The sequence below is a fragment of the Nothoprocta perdicaria genome, unplaced genomic scaffold (genome assembly GCF_003342845.1).
Source record: "Nothoprocta perdicaria isolate Ctin4 unplaced genomic scaffold, notPer1 scaffold_293, whole genome shotgun sequence".
NCBI lineage: Eukaryota > Metazoa > Chordata > Aves > Tinamiformes > Tinamidae > Nothoprocta > Nothoprocta perdicaria.
Window position 1 is genome coordinate 39,608 of NW_020455525.1, and position 14,909 is coordinate 54,516.

Sequence of the window (14,909 nt, forward strand, 5' to 3'; positions counted from 1 at the left end):
TCAAAGTGTGAATGAATGGGACATGCCTACCTGATGCATGACTGTGCAGAGTGGTTCAGTCCCTTCCCTCCTTGTCTACCTCTCCTCTCTCTGCTTATTTTTGTCAAAAAAATCTTTTTTTGTTTTTTTTTTGGTGGTTTGGGTTTTTTTTTTTTTTTTTTTTTTTTTTTAAGTGGTCAGGGAGAGGTAAGAGACTAAAGGAACCCTTGAACAGGCAGTGCTGCTGTGACTGCAGATCCTGATCTGCAGATACGTATGTTACCAGTCTAGAAGAACGTGCCTATGCATCTGAACATCAAAAACTTACTTTGTTTAAAAATAAAATTGCACTCGAACCTCTTCTCAATTTATGCATTTCTTCAGTCTAAATGAAATCCTAACTTGAAACCTCTAAAGGTGCACAAAATAGCCTTATTCACTAGACCAGGTGTTGATCTAAACCATTGGCAAAGGAAGGAAACACAAATGCCCGTTCCCTCCACCCACAGAGAGCAGGAGCCCACCACTGTGTGTCCACACAGCACGTGACGGTGGTGGCACGAGCTGAGAACGCAGTTTTGCTTTGCAGAAACAAGGAGCTAAGCTGCATGCATTTGACCTGGATGACAAAGAAGAAGCCCCACTACAAGGAATTAAGTCCTGCTCTGCAAGCCCTTGTAAAGATATGTATATGGTACATTTAGAATAGCTTATTTGGCTTCCAGTAGCAATTTAGCGGAGGCACTATGGATCTCTGCTTGGCCTAATTCAAGCTGCTTCTCATGAAAGCTCTTGTTTGCCAGCAGTGTTTGTGGCAGGCTGGTATTCTCAGTGTAGACTGCAAGTAGGAGACACAGGAGCTTATGGGGCTCCTTATGGGGCTCKTATAACTCCATACTGAGAGCTTATGGGGCTGTTACTACTCTATAGTGGTTTTACTTGGAAAGCCTCTTCCTTCCTTCATTCATTATGGGAACTGCCTATGCCTAAAGCTATGTCTGTATATCATATGAGGGGGGRAAAAAGGGAGGAAAGCTGCTAAGGGATATGCAGAGAAGGAAGAAAATCCATTTTCTGAAAATTGCAAAAGCTTGACAGGCCTTTTCTGTTCTGTTTACCTTGCCAGATGTTTCCTATTCCCAAATGGATGGTACCTTAAACGTGAAAAGAGTAGAATAATTTAAGAGATGAACTATCTGGGGTGTCTAATCTGAAAGACCCATTTGGGATTTGGTGTTCAGAGGCAGATAAATAGCAATTCTGAAAATCAGGATCTCCAAACGAAAATTACTACAAACAGTTTGAACATCTTGTGGTTTCCGAAGAGATGAACTGAAATTTYGGAACATAAGTTAAATCCTCATGTGACAGCAGTAGCTATTAAGTATTGTATATGTGCCTCTTTTGGTTTCTCTATGCTTTGTAAAGACACGAAAAGTTRCTCTATAAACTCCTGTTTTTGCCATTAAAAATATTTCTAGTACTCTTACAAATATACTTTGAGATTTATTCTCATTTCAAATTGCAAAGCATGAAGGCAGAGAAAAGTACTGTGCCGCATGTGTTTTGTGTGCCCATACACCTTTCACTGTCCCGGTGGTTTGCACGTTTAGGCACACTGCAGCAGAGCTACAACATGGGAGGCTGTGACCACGGTGCCTGTAAGCCCTGAGAGAGAGAAGCCTCAGCAGGTTAGAGTAGCTCCTACAAGGATAAGTGTTGGGATAGATACCGAGTGAATGKGTGTTTCCCACAGCAGGACAACTTGAAATGACCTTGCTCAGCTTTTAGTAGCCATCTCATTAGGACAGAATTGAAATTACTTTGTGCGTAGACTGAGCTTGAGCTCAGCAGTGCTTTGGAGGCGCTAACTGAATGTACCCGAACACGTGAGCATTGAACTCAAACTGTAGGACTGAAATTCACTGTGCAATGGAGGGAGATGCTAACAGAGGAAGTCAGTTCTTGCTGTTCACATCAACGCTAGGGCTCTCCCTGTCCTCCAGCACTTTTGGGGAGAACTTCCTCCCAGTGTTAGCTGGGTTTGTTGAAAAACAAACTAGTGCTTCTAGGTCCTCCTTATGCGGTTCTGACCATGACATTTCCTATCTGAAATCTCCAAAAAGAGGATGTGGAAATTAACAGGTGTACTGAATCCATGGAGAAGGAGCTTTAGGTAAAATGTTTACTAGGATTCTGAGTTTCAGATGCTACAAGATTTGCCAAGGTGGGCTCCTCTGTTTTTTTTCTCTTTCTTACATCTGTTTGGGGTGAGGGCACAACTTAATTCTGCATGAACTTTATTTGCTGCACTAGCTAATGGGCACCGGAAGTTTTCTGTGCCCGTCTAGAACTTGGAATCCATCCTAGGAAACACAACTGTGTTTCTGAGGGGGTGGGGAGCCAACAAAAGAGGAATTGGGCACTCCACCTCTTCCCTTCTCCGTGTCCCGGAAGTTATGTGGGAGTTTGTTTTGGTGTCACCCTTGMGGGGACGCTGCCTTCAGGACAAACACAAGATACATGACTTCACTCATCTGTATTCTGCGGCAATGAAATGCCGTAAACAAGGCCTGTCTTCCAAAGGCAGTTTAGGTTATTCTAAACATGTCTAATACAAAAGATGTGTAAGGTCCTCTCAAAACTGTTCAGATAAATATTGCTGGCAAGAATCACSTTAACAAGTACTTAATCATCAAGCTTCTGATTTTGGAAAGCTTGGAAAACACCCAAAATACCCAAAGAACTAGAGTGGGTTTTTTTAAGGTGACTAAGCTAAAACACGTTCAAAACATCCCCAACTCAAACACTGCTCTCTCCCTTATCTCTTGCCCTCACACCATCTCACTTCTGCCATCTGCCTAATCACAAGGCAACGTAACAGTTTGGATTGGGGAATTGATCTGGCTCTTAAAATAGCTCAGTAAACAGGTTCTTCAATTTGACTCCCTGCATGGATGGCAATAAGTAGCAGGGGGCAGTGATCACTTAAGGTGATACCAGGATTAATGCATGGACCTATGAAACTTTTTATTTGATTGTCCTGTTKCCTTGTTACCGTAAGGCTGGTTCTTCAGGGTACAAATCACATCTACTTAACAACGTTATTGAAGTATTCTATTATGGAAGGTGTTCTATTTTTCGGTATCAAAGTTCTCAAGCAATGATTAAAGTAGTTCTTGCTTAATAAGACAGAAAACACTGATGTTTCATTTTTAAAGGGTGAACAGTTCCTGATTAAAAGGAGCTTTGAGAATTTGTTGCTTAACTCCTCTTGAAATCTCTGGGTGCTGTTCTGAAAAGGACATTTTTACTAAATCTGTGATGAAAAGCCTGAGTGCTTTTTCAGAGTAAAACCTTATATGATACACTAAAAAAAATCTACAAAATACTTTGTCTTGTTTCATCGCGCCATTGCTTCAGCTATTATTTTTCCTTCTGTCCAGATTCTCCAAGATGAGGTGGTGGGGCTAGTGAAATGCTGATGCTGTTTACCCGTGTTCATTGATGAGCTTGGCAATGAGGAGCAGTTGTGGTCTTGTTATTGTGTGTAGCTCTATTTATTGTTTCAGTTCCTCTTCTGYCTGAAGATTTGTTGCATACAGAGGGTTTGTTTGTAAATTCCTTTGGACTTTCCCATCTTTTTGAGATCTATAGGGTCTTTTTTTTTAGTTTTCAGTGTTTTTTCTCTGCCAGAAATTCTTGGACGTTTCCTTCAATTTCCTATTGTCTTAGGATTCTTGTGTATACTTTATGATTTTTTCCACCCCCACTTTCACTATTTACTATGATTTTTTTTCTGATTCATTATGGAATTTCAATTTAAAAGTCATGTGTGCAGAATTATTTACTTAGCAATATAACCTCCCCTCTTAGAAAAGTTGTTACTTTTTGAAACTTAATGGGAAGACCTGACACTTAGCATATTTCTCACAAAACCTCTGTGAGTTAATGAGTGATATGGCTTTGATTGATTAAAACAGGAGGCACCAATTACAAATTCTTAATCCAGTGCAAATTAAAATGAGTCTTTTAATGCTTTTTTTCCCTCTCCCATCTCTTTTCTTTTTTTTCAGTTTTTCATACCACTACTGGGTCTACTTATTCTTATGGTCTGAAGCAGACAATGGATAAAGAGCCTAATGAAAACAGCTGTGGACATAGCAAATGCCAGATATTGAAAGAACTTGCATAGCACACGATGATATATTGGCCACTCATACACTCAAATTGACCTTTGTCCTTTAATGCCTGGATGCTCTTGTGCTGCTTGAAAGCAACATATTCAGAAATAAATCACTTATTAACCCCATCCTCACAAATAAATAAGGCAGTTATTGCACAGTGTCACAGTCTTGAAAGGAAAGAAAAAGCCATTGTTKTGTACATCGTTAGGAATGTGTTTTGGAAATCTTTTAAAGGCCTGGTTTATACCATCTRAAACCTCCCCCAACTCCCGAAAGCCCTACAGATTACCAGTATTCTGGAAGGGTCCTGTTCAAACAGCAATATAATTACTTTATGTGGAATGATCTATTTATGTTTTTTGGATCCACCTTTAGGAATGCTCTAGTGAGATGTAATTCCCCTAAAATCACATGGATGCTATCAAATGCATTAAAATATTTTATTCTTTAACTACAGAGAACTTTTTGTCAGGTTTGTTTCTGCTCAGCAGCCAAGTAGCTTTATACTGCATGTGGTAGCCAGGGGTTAAATGGGTAAAATGGATCTAAGTATTGTGAAACTTAACATTACTGTACCTTGATTTTGATTGCCTGGACCTGTTAGCAGAATCTCAGTTCTTTAGTATTGTATCTTCAGTGATAAGCAGTGATAACTGCTTAAAATAGCTCATAATAAATGCTGATGCGTGTTTTAAAGCACTTTTCTACCACCCTTTGGCAGATACCATTGGAAGGAGTTTCATCTCCCTGAGATTTCCCCACTATGGACCTCCTTTAAAGTCTGTATCTGGGTCTTAAATAAAAAAAAAWWAWWAWAAAAAAAGCAAAAATTACTATTTTTCCTTCCTTTCTGCAAATCATAGATGGTCAAAGGCTAATGCTGCTTGCTTAAAACAAGTCATTTTTGTTTTAGAGTGATGATTAGGTTATGCTTACTTTGGAGCTATAGCTGACTCTGCCAGAATATGGGAACTGTAAGTTTGAATTCTCTCAGAAAAATGATAAAGATGAAGCTTCTTGTATCCTGGGTGATTTTTCTAACTGTTCTGGTCCTCTGATGGGATACATCATAACACTAAGGCTCTTGCATAAGCTAAACAGAGGAACATGAAGAAGACTCTTGAAAGGACTCTGTGAATACACTCCRTTTTTAAAAAAAGACCAAACTTAGTGTTGGATCAAGACAGAACACCTACTTAATTTAATTGTCTGTGCCAATTTAAATCTTGGTAGGTTAAATCCATCCAAAAGGCATGTGGCATTTTTAGCATACAAGGTGTTCTGCTTTAACCAACCATGTTGTTTCCAGGTAACTATCCACACAGAAATGACAAATCATTCAAAACTACGCAGTGTGGTAACACAGAAACTACAACAAAACATCTTTTAAAAGGTCAGCCAAACAAGATGAGGAACTGCCTCATGCAGGGAGTGAAGGTGAAAGCACGTAGAACAAAAGTCACAAAGGATGATTATCAGCAGGTGTATATGAGTCCAGCTATACTGAAATCAACCCTGTTGAATCCTTCCTATTTCTATATACAACATTTCAGTATACACGAAAGGAGAAACTGAGTTGAAGCATTTGGTTAAATGATTATTTGCATGTAATTGCTATATTCAAACATAAGGCTTTTGTTACTTTATTAGCAGAGTTCAGGTGTATTCTTCTCCAAGGAGGGCAGCAAGGCTGACTGGGTCAAGAATTTAATCTGGCAAAGAATATAAAGCTACAATATAAAGCTACATATATTTCAAAGCTGGGTTGACGTTATGTCCCTGACTCATTATGCACTAATTCTTCTCCATCGCTCAGTAAACACATTTGATTCTAGGTATCAGTTCTGGTCTTCCTGCAGCACCTCAGGATTATTTTACCAAGCTGTTTTCCTTCAGTGAAAAGAGTGCAGTTGCATGTGGGTATTTGAGCACACTTAATCTTGATAGTGTGGATCTGCTTATTTTTTGGGGAAAAATTGCTACAGATTAGGGTTTAAAAGCTTTAGTTACCAACCTGTCCACCAGTAATTTATCCTAGTAGAATGTACTGCTGGGTACTTTCTGGCATCTATTTTTTTAATTTCTTTTTTTTCCCTTCTTTTCTTGTTACTGTTCTTTTTTTCTTTTCTTCTGTCTTATAATGACAATAGCAGGCTCTAAATCATAGGAAAAAAATATACATTTTATTAATAAAAGACTGTGCTTGGATGAAAGTAACATTTGAGATATTCTCAAAATGTTTTAATTCACATGGGACTCACATTTTATCCATGAAACACTGAGCACCTGGAATAGCTTATATTTGTAGATAATATCTGCCTGTTGTACCAAAATATGTCCATGAGTTTACATATGTGTGTATTTGTCATAAGAAGTATCTTAAAATTATCTTCAGTTACTGGTTTACATATAAGCTTGAGCTAGGCAGCTTACATAAAAAGAAAGCATATCCTCTGTTTTAAGTTAGGAAGACTGATCCACATTTACTTTTGGACTAGTGGTAATGCAGAAATCACCATATCTGTAGACAGCATCATTCAGCACTGCCGATGGGTTCCAGGCTCGCTTGAGAAGGCTTTGAAAATAATTCATGGCTCTGAAAATGCCAGAGTGCTGCCTCTAGCCTTCTCATCCTTCTCATGCGGAATTTAGGTGTTTCTCCCTCTTTAAAACCAATTTAGATTTAGTAAATCCTACAGTCCTGGCATAGTCCAGAAAAATATTGTTTACTGTGTCCTACCTCTGTCTCTATCTCTGTCTCTATCTCTATCTCTATCTCTATCTCTATCTCTATCTCTATCTCTATCTCTATCTCTATCTCTATCTCTATCTCTATCTCTATCTCTATCTCTATATATCTATATATTTTAGTTTGGCTGGCGGTTGCAAATCTTCAGACCTTTGGCTTTTAATGCTTTGCCAATGCATTTGAAGCTCTGTCTTTACCAAATGCCTTGTACTATGAAGCATGGTGACTTAGTTATATATTTTATATTACCTTTTGGAGCTTTGCATGGGAAATAGGGATTGCTCATTTGTATGTTTTAGAAAAGCAGTTTTCTGTAGCTTCTTACATATTTATAGCCTGTGATAATCCTGCCATAGAATTGTAGAAACAATATCCTTGATCAAGTCCACTCCCTGAGCTGGAAATCAAAGATTTTTTGGAGATGGTACCCCATTCCCTCCATGCTCTGGGTTAGTATTGGCAAGCTGATCCTATGAAATTTTCAAGTATGGTCCTTAAAAAATGTCATTTATTATTGAGTCAGCTAAACATCTTCACACGCATATTTCTTTCAGTTGTTGTAGTATCTGTTATAGRAACAAAAAAAACATTAGTACTGCAAAACTGATATATTAGCGTGTGTGACTTGGACACATTCTTCAAGGGAAGCTTTTAGCTTCACTGATTCGCAGGGCAGATAAACATATGGTGCAACTAGAGCTTTCTGGCATTAGTCCCTATATAATCTCTGCTTAAGCAAGTGCCCAGAATTCTGTAGTTTAAAAGGTTTTCTGTTCTCTTTCATTTTGCTTTTTAAAAGCAAAAATATTTTGCAGCCCCTTTGGGCACTGGAGGCAATTATTTTTAGAATTTCTAGAATCTCAGCAGACCTTCTGCTTGCTATTTCAACAAAAGCAGTTAGGCATGCAACAAGCTACAGATTTCAGACCTCTGTAGACTGCAGAGCTGTTCCCTTTCTCTCTTTGCAGATACCATGACCACCATGACATTCTCCCAGTCTCCCAGTTCTCACTTAAGCTCTTAGACATGTCAGTGGTTTCAGATATTTTTTATCCTGACTCTAGCTGTAAAGTAGGTCATTTAGAGTTAGAAAAGGATTTCTTTTTTTTTTCAGATCTTATTCCCAAAATATGTCACTTAGAATTGACTGAAACCATTTTGAGTATTTCCAAAAAGCTAAAACTATGCAGAGTAGTCAAATATTTCATTTAAAAATATTTCCTTCTTCTGCTTTGAAGTGTTTTTCCTAGCAAAGTAACTAACTTTGTTTAATGTTAAAATCTATAGGTAAACCTGATACAACCTTATGTATTGTCTTTTTAACTTTCTGTTGTTGAGAAAAAGGATTTATCTGATTTTTCTTTGGTTATTTTTTAAGACTGGCAAAAAAAACAAAAGTCAATCAGAATTCACTTTGACTAGTGAATAAGAAAACAAAACAAATCCAGCATTTTTTTTGCACAGCTCTGCTGCCAGTTCTGATGCTGGAGGCTATAGACTTATTTCTGCTTTCTCTATGGCTCTGTTTTCACTCCCCATTCTGTTCTTTTACTCAGGATGAGGAGAGCAGCTTTCTGTACGAAAATAAGAATATGGGGATCTATGTAAGGGTAAATACAGCACAATATTGCATGCAACATTCAAGTACAGGGGTAGTGAGTATAATGAGTGAAGTTTAGTTATGTGGAAATATCTATGAATATAAGCCTGGGTTCTAGATTACTTGATTTGTTAACTGTGTGCAAATTCACTAGGCCTGTGGATATTTTTGAATTGGCCTGCTTTTCTTGTAGAAGGTGAAGGCATGAATAAATACTGCACAATTCCTATACACTGTGTAGTTTGCTAATTTGACAGCTGAAAACCTACACCAGTATCAACCATAGTGTCTTCCCTGGAATACACACAAAAACGGAAAGCAGTGTTTGTGTGAATATGTATATAAGTTTTACAGTTACACTTATAATTAGCCACCATAATGAAAAAAGACAACCATCTCACTGGTAAGAGAAACTCATTTGAAATTAGTTTCATGGGAGAATCCCACATAGTCCTATGAGATTTACTAAGAGTGTATTCATTTATCTTCATGGCTAGGGATTTAGGATTTAGCATTTTAAGTTCTATGAAATTTTAAGTTTTATTCATGCTGAAGTATATCACATTTCTACAAAAACAAGAGGAAGAGCCTGCATATTAAAAAACATAGGTCTGGAAAACAGTTACACATTAAAAGGAATGTGAGAAAAAAAAATTCAGCCCTATCTTTTGAAAAGCTCAATAAAGGGTAAGGGATGCTTCAATAAGACAAGTATCCAAAACCATGCAGGCAGGAACTTGAACCCATTTCTATTGAAAATATCAACAGAGCACAGCCCTACCAAGAATGGAAATATTTTCCACTTCTAGGAAGCTATCAAGAAAAATATGTTTGAGCAGATAACACAAGAAGTATTAATAACAGTTACAGGCATTGGCCTTCACATACAACTAAAACTAGGTGCCAAACATACTCCAGCAATCTTCTGAAGATTTAGTGCTGAATCTGTAAATGTACAACCCTGGCATTTGAAGGTAATTCCTTCACACATGGTGGTCATCATCTTCCTCAAGGTATACTCTGTGAAGTTCTGGCTGCTGGAAATGACCATCAGCAAATTACATTTCTCTTTAGTGAGTCCCAAAATGTCACAGGCTCTCACAGCATGTCAAGAGAACAAAGCGAAGCTTGATATTGCAGCATTCGCTATTGTGAGGATGATCAGCCCTTCCTCCTTTGGGACTAGACATAATGAAAGTTGTCCTGGATTTTATAGTTTCAAGTTGACTCCTGCAGATGCCAAAATTGTAGTAGCTGGGTCTGCAGCTTTGTAGTTGACCAGTGGGTTGTTCACTTCTTTCTGGTGCAAAGCCATCCTAAGCATATTCCTGTCTTCTCCTTGAAATGCAGACAGATTAGTAAGATCATTCTTGGGGAAAAAAAAAAAAACACATGTAAGCACTATTAATGCCCCAGCTGCTGGCATACTGTTATTTGAAAAAGCAGTCATCTTCCTGAACCTGATCTGTTTCTGTCATTTGAAATAATAACAACCTTTTAAACAAATTCTCTCACACACTGATGTGACATTGCACAAAATCAGAGGAAAATATTTCGTATTAATTAAAAAAATGTCTCAAACTCCAGAAACCAATTAACTAGTGAAAAATAAACAATAGGGTGATGCTGCTTTACAATCATGTCCGGAAACTTTGAAGAATGAAAAAAAATAAAGTTCTTAGAAAATTATTTTCAAAAGGAATTATCTCTTGGAAATGAGACTTATACTAGTCGTGCAGAACAGATGTAGAATTCTGACAAAGCACTGAATCCATGTCCACCTAAGTATCATTTATACTAGGACGTTTGAGCTATTACCCTCATGCTGCCCATGTGTGAATCCGCTTCCTAACATTAGGGTCAGAATGGATACGCTAACACCCATTTCCATATGTGGGCATTTGAAGTTGCTTTAAGTCTCTACATTTCTCCTAGGGGAAAAAAAAAAAGTCCTAGAAGACCCTTTTTTTCTGGGGGAAAAGCTTTTTATGACTTTCAGCAGTAGTTTAATGCTCAGTGTACATCTATACAACAAGTGAGACATTACCCTATCTGGCTTCCAKCTCTCAGGAACTCTTAGAGTACACCAGAAATGAGTAGCATATCTCCTTCATCTTCCCAATATTTATATCCTTAGAGCCCTTAAGCTGGGCATGGTAGAGGCTGAGCACAGCTCTTCTCTTAGAATTCCTATGTTTTTATTCCCTCCTTTTGATACTATTCTACTCTGTATGGAGTAATAAAGTTGTCTTTGGAACAAAACCAAGATTCAAGTTGCCTTGTTGAGTTTACTAACCAAAAGACTTTATGAGCTGCTGAAGTTTGCCTGTGCATCAATTACATCAATTATAATTGTCTCATCCACAAAATGAGGATTATAGATAGACATATACAGGGCGAAGTTGGTTGTTTAATGTTTGCAAAGTACTTCTGAATGTGTCAAAAAAATATCACCTGACTCCTAAAAGGGTGATAAAAACATTCATTACTTTTAACTGTAAAACAAGACTGTAGGTATAACACTGAATTAGGAGCAATAGATAAGTCAGTATTAAAATAGACAGGCAAAATTCATTTTTTGCATTGATCGAAATCCAAAGAAACAACCTGAAAACCCAGTGACGCTATTATTTGACATTAATATGTGCCAAGTCACTTAACTGTAAGGAAACGGAGCTATTTACAGTAGATGTCAAATTAAACCAAGTGTGACAAAAAATGATTCATTATTTTATTTCCAAAAGTGCAAAACATAATGCATCATTATAATTCCTCCCTTCAGAGAATAAAATGTCATCCTTCCTGTTTATGGAGTAACACTGAGTTTGGAAAAAGCTTGCAGCTGCAACAATTCTTTATCATATACCAAGAATATGCTATATTCACACTTTAGAGAGCTGGTCACAGTTCTGCTTATATTTGTATGAAAATAAACAAAGATTTAGACAGTCTATACAAGCTCTGTTGTAGGAATACCTCTGCAGAAAATTTGTTCTTTTTTACCTGATAAGATTGCTGTTTACATGAATGCAGATGACAGAAAGTGTTTCCTGTCTCTGCAAAGACATCAGAGTAAGACTTTAAAGATTTTAATRACTATTAGATGTTATTTATTTGGGTTTTTCAAATTGATTTACCTGAAAATGGAGAAAATCAAGACAAGATATAGTTCCTTGTATTAGAAGGAAAAGAAAAAAAAAGGGGTATCCTCATGCTTTTTCATGTGCGTGTGTGTGACTAGAGGGAAATGGTGTTATCTAAAATAGGTCCTTGTGGATGTAAACCAAAATGCCAAGTCCTGGTGGTGCTCAGACTCTGGCCATGTCTTGGGTTGGCAGTGAAGCCCCCAGGGRGGGCTGGTCCCCAGCACACACCTTGCAGGCAGCAATCATCTATTTTATGAAGCAAAGTTACTTTGTTGAGTCGGATTCCTCTATCACAGAGTGCCAGGAGCTTAAAGGGAAAACTCTGAAAGCAGGAGGACCGAATCTATATCAACTTTCTAAAGGACAACAAAAAATCTGAGCAGATAACACTTTCACCACACCTCAGGAGCTTTCCCGTGGGTAAGTCTGGCCCCTTGCACAGCCAGAGGCTTTCCGTGGTGCCCAGGACCCCCATGCACCCTGCTGGGTGCCTCAGGGTGCTCCCAGGCACACCCAGGCAGCACGGCCAAGGGCGACTTCCAGACTGGTAACAAGGCAACTGGGTGGTCGGGAGGCTTCAGAGCACGTGGGGCTCACGCCTCTTCTTGCTTTCCTCCTCATTTGTGGCAACGTCATGACCTGATGGCTGGGATAACTCTTTTCCTTTTTTTTTTCTTTTTCTTCCTTTTTTTTTTTTTTTTTTTTTTTTTTTAAGCATACAGCAGAACTAGAACTTTTCACTTCTGCAATCATGTTTAAGTGTGGTTTAACCTGAAGTAGCTTCTGATTTTAGTTTAGCAGTGCATTATGGAGAAAATACTCGCAAATAGGCTGAAAGCAATGTATCCTCCCTTCAWAACATGTGTTCTGCTACATCTAAGAAGTCTTTTGTAGTGTTTCATGTCCAGRAGAAAAACAAAATGTCATTGCTGCTGCCTTGTGAGCTCATGGACACCCTTATGAGGGCACCTAAGTGCTACCAGTGCCACTACAGAAGCATTGCTCGGAGGGTGGTGCCCTATAACCACATCCTGCATCAGAGCATGCTGTTTTGCTCTTGCACAAAGCCTGGGAATATTGCTCTCAGCACATGGCCATGAGTGCTCCTGGTGGTCCCTGGGAAGCATCCTGTGCCTTTTGCAACATCAGGCTGCTTTTCTTTCGAGGTAATTGAATCCACCAGGCTGATGGCACCAGCGCATGGATACRCCAGTAAAGAAGGTTGTCTATGGAAATACAGTCATTGTGGTGGCTCCTGTGGATGCATCACTTTCCAAAGTAGTTCAGCTAATGAAATTCTACAGCTATTAGAATAAATGATAATTGCTATATTGTATAGTGACAGGTCTCTGGGCTAACAAACATTATTAACTATATACAATCCAATTTTACTTTATTCAGTTTTGCTGCCAGAGCATACACTGACCCAGTAGACTGGTAAGCTCTAGCACTCATTGTTAGGCTGAGACTCTGAAATCTCCATGCAATGCCCAGTTAAAAACTCTATAGTGACATCCAAAATTATGAGTATCAGGAAACACTAAACAAAATTATGCTGCATATACAAGAATATGTGGAAAGAATAGTGGTTATGGCCAATTAATAACTATGCATTCAACAAAAAGAACTTGAGTTCCAGAGTCAAAGAATTAATATCAGTCCTGGAGAAAGGAGGAAATTCCAAACAGTTGAGATGGACCAAAGTAGAAGAAATTAATTTAGTCAAACATAATAACATACCTTGAAGGCAGGACATTTTTCCCTCTGATGATATTCATCTTCCTGAACAAACCAGCTCTGAAATTAGGAAAGCTTTTAATTTCTTCCACAATAAGAGAAGGTAAGAAGTATTTCACACCCACTTGTACAAAGACAAACCACATTTGTAGGCAAAGGAGGAGATACTTAATGAAAATGCCATACTGCTACATTTATCATGTTTAACGGGCTAGAGGAAAATTGTAGGTTCTTCCCATCAGAGCAATTAATTTAAAAAAAAAAAAAAAAAAAGTGTTAATGGATGAGATTTTAGTCATCCACGTATACATATGTGTGCATATGTATGTGTGCACTCTTCTCCCAGCACAGGAAAAAGCTTTTTTTTTCAGCTGGTATTGCACTCCTGTAAGAAGGCAAAACATTTTAGATGGACAAGATCATAGTTTTACTTCYCATAAATCCTGTAAAAGAACTGAGGGAAAAGGTGCAATACAGGAAAAAAAAATCTGAAATAACTCATTATAATCCTGTCAGGCTTATAAGCCTTATTAGGCTCTTTTCAGCAGCTCCAGATTGACAAGAAAATCACATACTGATCGACAGCTTGGCAGGTATGAACTTTCTGAACTATGAATTGTCAGAATTGGCATTTTATCCATTAACAGTAATTGTAATAATGAAGCTGGAACCAGAGAATACAGTCTTTCTTGCAAATAGTATGACACTAATTTTATATTTATGCACAGTATGAGGCTATTAGGTTTGTGATAATAGGACTGATATTTGTCGTGCTGGTGCACCCACTTAAAAGAACAGTATCATTTTACTATCTGTAAAAGGATATTTTCCAACTAGAGCACCAGGTGCGTATTCAAAAGAAACAACAGAAATTCACCCATATTGTGCTGAATTCTGCTTTGAAGCAATTGGCATCAATATGAGCCGTTCTGAGCTGCTTCAGTCTGCTTCCTAAGGCTTTCTCTCCCCTCGCTGTGCTTGTATGTGCGCAGCCAACCCCTAGGCAGCCCAAGAGGAGGATCGCCCACCCACCACATCCCGGCACAGAGACCACAGCTGGAAACAAATGGCTTGCAGTAGGGAGTCCCCATCCTGGGGAGCTGCCTGTCTGTGTTGAGAGAAGGAATGAAAGGGAGCATGTGTTTCTCGCATAGACGTATTTCCCCTGGGAGTTAGACCGAGCACATCCCACTTATTTCACATGGGCTACTGCAAAGCCGGCACTTCGCTAAGAGCTTGGAACTTTTTTGTAGGATGAGTAGGAGCGGAAGTAGCCTGGATGTGGGAAGGCATTATGGTCCATTCACAGCCCTGAGCTTACCCTGTCATCCGATCAGTCATTTATGTACTACTCTGTGCAAAAAGTCCTATACTAGACCAGGTTCCAGGGGTGTATATTCAGAGGGCAGCTTATAAGGACTTAAAGCCAAAAGAAGAGAAGAACAAGGAATCRTCTAATTCTCCTACGCAAACCTAGGAACTAACATAATCCCAATCAGTGCAGCAACAAA